Source organism: Manacus vitellinus, unplaced genomic scaffold (assembly GCF_001715985.3).
Source record: "Manacus vitellinus isolate BGI_N305 unplaced genomic scaffold, ASM171598v3 scaffold_0_pilon, whole genome shotgun sequence".
Lineage (NCBI taxonomy): Eukaryota > Metazoa > Chordata > Aves > Passeriformes > Pipridae > Manacus > Manacus vitellinus.
The window spans coordinates 55,074,986-55,080,704 of NW_021938789.1; the positions used below are offsets into that span (position 1 = coordinate 55,074,986).

Here is a 5,719-nt window from a genome sequence, read left to right on the forward strand (position 1 = left end):
CCCCAGAAGGGGAAAGTCTGGAGGAGAATAATAACAGTAGCGGTTAAAAAGCCGACGGAGGAACAGCACCTCGGCCACCCCTCGCTTCTTCCAAAAAGGCGGACGCGAAGAGGCAGGAGCGGGGGACCGAGCCCCCCGAGCGCCCGGCGGGAGGATGCTCGAAGCCGGCGAAGTTGTGCGAGCGGCACAGGTTTTAGCAGCTGCCGCTGCCGCGCCGAGGCGCCGAGGCTCGGGGCGGGCCGGGCAGCGGCGGCGGCAGCAGCAGCCCTTCACTTGTCGTCCCATAGGAAGGGTGTCCCCGCGGCGGGACTGCGGCGGCGGCCGGCCGGGCGATGCCCCTCCGCCTGCTGCTGCTGCTGCTGCGGCGGCGGCTGCGGCTCGCCCGGGCTCTCATGTTTCGCTCCCTCTTTTCTTCTTCTTTTTTAAGCGGGCGCGCGGGAGGTGCTGCCACCGCGCGCCCTGCACGTCACCCGGCGGCATCCACCGCGCCGCGCGTGCCGCCCGCCGGGAAGCGGGAGCGGCGGAGGGGCCGCGCCCGCCGGGAGGGAGCGGCGCGGGGGCGCGGCGGGGCGCGGGGCAGGCGGCACGCCCCGCCCCACAGAGATATCCCCCCCACCCAAAGGGGCGTCCGGCTGCCCCTTCTCTCCCGGTGGAACGGGAGTCGGGCCTCCCGGAGGGAGGCAGGGAGGGAGGAGGCGGGCGCCTTCCGCCCTCCCCTGTCTCGGCGGGAACCGATGGAGCCGCGTCGGTGCCCGGTGGAAGGCGAGCGTCGTAGGTGGGTCCTGCGCCCCCGACGGCCGAGGCGCCCGGGGCAGGGCTCCCTCGGCGCTCGGCTCTGGCTCTGCTCGCCCGTGCCCGCCCATTGCCCCTATAACTCATCCCCGAACGCCAGGGAAGGTTCCAGAGGCGTGGGGCCAAGCGCGGGGCGGGCATCGACGGCGGGAGGTGCCCTCAGCTCCCGGTGGCCTTTTCCAGCAGAGCTGCGGAGTAGTTACTGCCACCGGAGTTGCGGTGGGTTCTCAGACCCCTCGGTGTCTGTGAGCGCGGTGACACTCACGGCTTCGTTCTGCCCGTGATAACCAAAGTACAACCTGTTGGTAATGGCGGCATGGAGGCCGTTTCTAAAGGTGGGAGGGAGCGGGATGTGGAGGGGTGAACATCGTCCTGGTGTGCCGAGAACGGGGGACCTGCGTGTGGGAAGAGTGGGATGAGCCGAGTACTTTGCTTGGTGGCAAGAGAGCACCTGCTTGACCAGAAGCCAACCAAAAAGGGAAAGACCAGCCCAGTGTGAGCAGGGGGGAAATGGATTTGGGAAGAAAAACGTTGAAAGCCTAGAGAACTCGAGGACAGGGTAGAGGCCGAGAACGCTGAGAGGAGGTGCTGCAGAGCCCCACGGGTGGGAAGAGGGAGCTGGAGGAGAGGAAGGAGGGGAAGCCCTCGGAGGTGGCTGAAGTGAGGGTGCAGCTACTGCCACTGACTTGGGGCAGTAGCAAGTCAGAGGTGTATTTAGAGAAAAAATTGGCTTTTACCCAAAGAGCTCCCTTAGCAAGGAGAAAGGGAAAGAAGTATTGCCTGGATGTGTGCTGATGTGTACTAGTGTCTCTAAACCAACTAGGCGCTGTTCCTGTTCACCTCCCATTTGTTTTTCACCAAACAAAATGAGTCTCTCCATATTTACATTTGAACTCTTACACAGTCCACGCTGAACTAAACAGGAGTTTGGCATAGATAAATGGTACATCAGATAAATTATTTAGTAGGCATAAAGACTCTTTCCCCTCAAGTGCATTTTTGAAGCTTAGTATTTCCTTTAACTCACAACTACCCCTTGTCTTGACTCTCATTTGACTGACAGTGCTCCCAGGCAAGGTGGTGTTCCCAACCAAGGCCCGAGCCACATCCGCACGAGTGAGGGTGGCCTGTGGTGCAGCTTGGGTCCCAGCACTCATGTTAATGAGAGAAACAAGAGTGTATTGTGGGGATGCAGCATCCTGCTTTGTAGTTTTAGAGAAAAGTACTGCTTTGCAATACGTGAACTTGACTTGTTCCATGATCAACCTGACATGGCTGAACTGTAGCAATGTAGCTCTACTACAACAGCTATGCCCTTTTCATTGCTCTGGGTTATTACGTAGATTATTTTAAAATAAAAGTGAGTCTGGTATACATCAGAGTAACTGTATCAGAAAGAAGTCACTTTTATTCCCAAGCAGACTCCTTACAGAGGGTTACTTGGCAGAACTGTAGTGGCCTAAGGACACAGCTGGAGGTCTGTATGCCTCTTTTCCCTGTGTAGACAGGTGCTCATGCTTCTCATGCAGGTTGTGTACTGCATCTCCCTTACTGGAGCGGGAAAGTAGAACTCGGTGGAAGGAAGCGAGTGTGGGGCAGATACCCTCTTGAAAAAACAAATGTTCCATGAAAATATCCGCTGAGCAGTTGTGGCCTGGTCCTTGCAGTTCCTGTCTCTCTGAAGGAGAGAGGAAGTGAAGAATATAAATCTGTATGATCAAAGTAATGCAGCTGTTAGTAAATAATCTTTCTTCCTCCTTCAAGTGCTGCCTGCATAAATATCCATTTCTATGTATACCTGTACAAGTTCTCAGAGAAGGTGAGTTTGAGGTGTATTAATTAGATAGAGAATGATTTCCTGAAATGGGGTTTAGATCAAGCTGCCAAACTAAGAAAGAGATGGCAGTTTGTTCCAGAGGGTCCATTTCTACACAGAAATTTTACACAGATCTATGATGGAGACATTTCCCAGAAATTCTATGGAGTGTACTTTTGACCTTGTATAATATAAAGTGCTCAAAAATTCGAGCTCTGTAGTGATAGAGTGATGTAAAGATGTATAAGCAAGACTTGAATAGGGTTGAGTGTTCTTTAAAACCTCTGAATAGAAATTGCTTTTTCTTGGGGTTTTGTGCAAAAAGACCTGATTTAATCTCATGTTCTTTTCCACACTTTAAAAGTACATGTTGGCTTCTTTTTTAACAAAGTATTTTTCTCAAGCTGATTGATACAGGGTTTTATTTATAAACCTTTTTAATAATGCAAAGTTAAGGTCAGTATTAGTTTATGTCAGTTCAGGGTGTCAACTTTAGGTGACTTCCAGCTTCTGATAAACAGAGATAAGGGAATACTTATGAAGTAAAAACATATACATAGGAAATATGGATAATAAACACATCAGTTTTCCTAAGGCAACCTGGCTTCTGTCATATGAAACTCATTACTAGAAATGATTAAACATGGTGATGCCATAAGTGAGCTGAGTAAATTCTGTTGTTTGTTCAGATGTACATGAGAATCTTTGGGTTACAGTGCAATTACGCGTGAAAAGGTTAGAAAGTCTTAAAAAAGGAAGTAGTTGCTGACACAATGTTTGAATATAGCTAGATTTTCTTCTAGTTTTGCCTGGGAGAAAAGCAGACTGTGCTTATTTATGCCATTGCTTTAATTCTCTGTATTATTATCTATATCATGAATCCCTGTATCATGTGGATTAAATGTGACAGAATGCCTTTCCAAGAGTGTGAGGATAATTGTGGCATGCACCTGAACTTACTATCTCTCAGTTTATGTCATACATATTTTGCAAGGGAATTTAATTGCACCAAGAACCCTGCTTTAAGATTTGAAGACCAGTTTAATATCTTTATCGATGATCTGGATGAGGGGATCGATGAAGTCCACCCTCGGTAGGGAACAGATGACACCAAATTGTGTGGGAGTGTTGATCTGCTGGAAGGCAGGAGGGCTCTGCAGAGGGGTCTGGACAGGCTTGTTCGATGGGCTGAGGCCAGTTGTATGAAGTTCAACAAGTCCAAGTGCCGGGTCCCACACTTGGGTCTCAACAGCCAAAAGTTGGAAAAGTGGCCCAGCACTGGTTGACAACTGCTGACCATGAGCCAGCAGTGTGCCCAGGTGATCAAGAAGGCCAATGGCATCCATCCTGGTCTGTATCAGAAATAGTGTGGCCAGCAGGACCAGGGCAGTGATTGTCCCCCTGTACTTGGCACTGGTGAGACCACACCTCGAGTGCTGTGTCCAGCTTTGGGCCTCTCACTACAAGAAAAGACACCGAGGTGCTGGAGCAAGTCCAGGGAAGGGCAATGCAGCTGGTGAAGGGTCTGGAGAGTGTCGTGTGAGGAGCAGCTGAGGGAGCTGGGGTAGTTTAGCCTGGAGAAAAGGATGCTCAGGGGCGACTTTATTGCTCTCTACAACTACCTGAAAGGAAGTTGCAGCAAGGTGGGGGTCGGTCTCTTTTCCCAGGCAACTGGTGACAGGACAAGAGGACATAGCCTCAAGTTGTGCCAGGGGAGGTACAGGAAGAATATTTTCACTAAAAGCGTGGTTAAACATTGGAATGGACTGCCCAGGGAGGTGGCAGAGTCACCGTCCCTGGAGGTGTTCAAGAAACGACTGGATGTGGCACTTAGTGCTATGGTTTAGTTGGCATGGAGGTGTTTGGTCAAAGGTTGGACTCAATGATCTTGGAGGTCTTTTCCAGCCTTAATGATTCTGTGATTCTAAGTCAATGAATTCCCCAGTAGTTTGAACAGAAGAGGAAATGTGTGGTTATGTGTAGCAGCTAGTGTCAGTTTTGGGAAATAGAGTTATCACAGGAGTTTGCAGACAGGAGCAGAAGCTGGGCAAAGTGATCCCATGACACCAGATTTGATGGAAGCAAACAGTAACATCAAATTATTCCTAAAGTCCCAACAGATGTTTTCTGATGGCACAGCTTTACATACTGTTGTGATTCACCGGGGAACTTTATATATGGTCACCTTGCTTTCACAGCTAAGCCCATGTAGTATGAGATGTATCTTCTCAGCAGCAATATCAGGGCTAAATTCCAACTTTCCACGCTGGTGGCAAATGCCTGGCATGCCATGAGGATGAATATTGCAGTTTTAGAACAGGCTAGGAGACAAACCATCACTCACCTTGGTCTATATCTGAGAAATTATGGTATTTAAAGTACTAGTAGAGGAACATCACCCCTCTGTGTCAAAGGCAGGTGGATTTCAGTTCTTGGGAGAGTGACTCTGCTCTTGTTTTAGCTGACATTTGAGTTGAACTTCTGAAACACACTTTTCTCTTGCCATTATTTTGTAAAGAGAAAAAAAGCTTTTTTTCTTTTATTTCAGAACCACTTCCTTGTCAGATGAAATGAGACTGGAATCTCTCCATATCTTGTCACTATTACACTTTCCACTGAGCCCATTATACGTGTTGTTTCGAGCCCTCTGTAAACTGTGGGATGTGTTGTGAAGTCAGTGATTTGACTTTATTTCTTAGTTTTAGGTAGTTCTGTGATGAGCAGGGATTTGGGCTCAATAATCCTTATGGGTCCCTTCCAGCTTGAGATGTTCTAAAATTCTGTGTTCTTGTTGGGGTCACTCTGTATCATAGACAAGTGAGAAACACTTGATCATGGATTCTCCACTGTAGATGCTCAAAATTAGAGTTCCATTTCCAGATTCAATTGGGGGGGAAGCCTTTAATTTGGATTTTTTTATTTTTCATTTAGAAAGAAAAACAGAAAAATCTTCCTGAATATCACATAGTCATAGATTTAATTTAAATTATTTTGAAACAACACCAATCTTGAGAGTCCGAGCTCTGAGTCTTCTGCTTCAGCTGCGGCTCTTAAAACTCAGAGTTCTTGTCTCCCTGTTTTCTGTTGGCTAGGTGGACAGAGACACAGGAA

The 5,719-nt window shown here is 48.9% G+C and overlaps 1 protein-coding gene across 1 annotated transcript in view; it reads right to left on the bottom strand.

The window, feature by feature from the left end:
* HHIP (hedgehog interacting protein) overlaps positions 1-73 on the bottom strand; it is a 74,210-nt gene extending 74,137 nt beyond the window's left edge. The window contains 1 exon segment of the mRNA XM_029962464.1: positions 1-73. This exon segment is cut by the window's left edge and continues 277 nt beyond it. The gene's annotated coding sequence lies outside the window, so the exon portion shown is untranslated.
* Between the last annotated feature and the right edge of the window lie 5,646 nt (positions 74-5,719).